This window comes from Giraffa tippelskirchi, chromosome 11 (genome assembly GCF_054371585.1).
Source record: "Giraffa tippelskirchi isolate mGirTip1 chromosome 11, T2T-mGirTip1v1.2.pri, whole genome shotgun sequence".
Taxonomy (NCBI): Eukaryota; Metazoa; Chordata; class Mammalia; order Artiodactyla; family Giraffidae; genus Giraffa; species Giraffa tippelskirchi.
In genome coordinates, this window is record NC_137285.1 from 85,687,437 (window position 1) to 85,689,317 (window position 1,881).

A 1,881-nucleotide genomic window follows, 5' to 3' on the forward strand; every position below is an offset into this window, starting at 1 on the left:
TAACCAGTATTCCAAACTGAGTCATAATCAACAGCCCATGTAGCCACAAAATACTATTTTGGAGGACAGAAAACAAGCTCATCAATTATCATTCCACTAATTCACAATTTGAAGTAACTGAGCTTAGATTATATGAGGTTTCCCTTCTCACTGTCCAGAAGAAACTGTGTGCTAATCATTGGCAAACCAAATTAGTGGAATAAGACTGTGTTGAAGAGAACCATGTCACAATCCCTAAGCCCCAGAATTTGTCACTGGGGGTTTCTGGGAGAGGACGACCCCAGCGAAAGAGAATGCTGCATGAAACACACTGTCATAGAGTGTGTGATCAGTAAATATTTTTTGACTAAATTAATGAATGAAATACTGTGGCGGATATAAGACAAACTGAATCAAAATTGCATGAGAACGGGTTATAAATGCAAAATTTTCACCTCTCTCTATGAAATCAGAAACTCCTGGTGAGACCTGGCATGTGTATTTAACAAACTCTCCAGGTAATACTGATGCTGGCTAGAATTTAAGCGTCAATATTACCTGGAAGATTGCTGCTGGCTAGAGCTTGAGAGGCAACCCAGGTGGCGCAGTGGTTAAGAATCTGCCTGCCGATGCAGGAGACACAAGAGAGTGGATTCCATCCCTGGGTCAGGAAGGCCCCCTGGAGAAGAGAATGGCAACCCACTCCAGTATTCTTACCTGGGAAATTCCATGGACAGAGGAGCCTGGTGAGCTGAAGTCCATGGGGCCACAAAGAGTCGGACACGACTGAACACACACACACACACACACACACACACACACACACACACACACATGTTTGAGAACAGCTGATTTGGAACTATTCCTGATAGGCACAAGATGGAAGAGGGGTCTTAGAAAACGGAGTGGAGGTTGTAGCCTTAGGAGAAAAGATAAATGAAATGACAAGAAGATGTTTAAAGATGCCAATATCTTCTGCATTCAGGGCCTTTGCTGGTAGCTGACAATAAAGAAGCCAAGTTTCAATGACATTGTTTATATCTAATGATCTTGCTTTCACTATCACTGTTGATGTGAGTTTTTGGTACACTTGCAGGTAGTTTTTATCTGCAGAAAAGTTGATCAGAATGTTTTATTTCTTAATTTTAATAACTGACTATTAAAATTATAGGCATACCTTGTTTTACTGCATTTATTACTTCTCACAGATAATGCATTTTTTACAATTTGAAGGTTTGTGGCAACCCTGAATTGAGCAAGTCTATCAGTGACATTTTTGTAATAGCATTTGCTCACTCAGTGTCTCTATGTCACATTTTGGTAATTCTCAATATTTCAAGCCCTCTACGAGCAAAAGGATTACAACTCTGAAGGCTCAGATGATGGTTAACATTTTTAGCAATACAATAATTTTTATTTAAAGTGTATATATTGTTTTTTGCCACAGTGCTATTTCACACTTAATAGGCTATAATATAGTATAAATAAAATTTTTATATCCACTGAGAAACAAAAAATTTGTGTGACTTGCTTTTTTGTGATATTCACTATATTGCAACGGTCTGAAATCGAACCTACAATATCTTCAAGGTGTGCTTGTACAATTTTTTTAAAAAAATGATTTTGTCATAGGCTTCTGAGTTCAAATTACAAATGACATTATTCTACTTATAAGTAGAGCAAATGTTAGCAATCATTCTTAAAGAAACTTTGAATAATGTTTGATTTCATTTACAAATGTAAATACCCTTCTAATTAACATCAGTTTAACGGACCAACATTTAAACATTTAATATTCATTTTTTTCCTGTTTAAATCTTCAGTCTTCTACCTAAACAAAATCTTTCTGAATCTGAACAGTTGTATAAATTTAGTACCATAAGCTTAAAAATGGCCAATCAC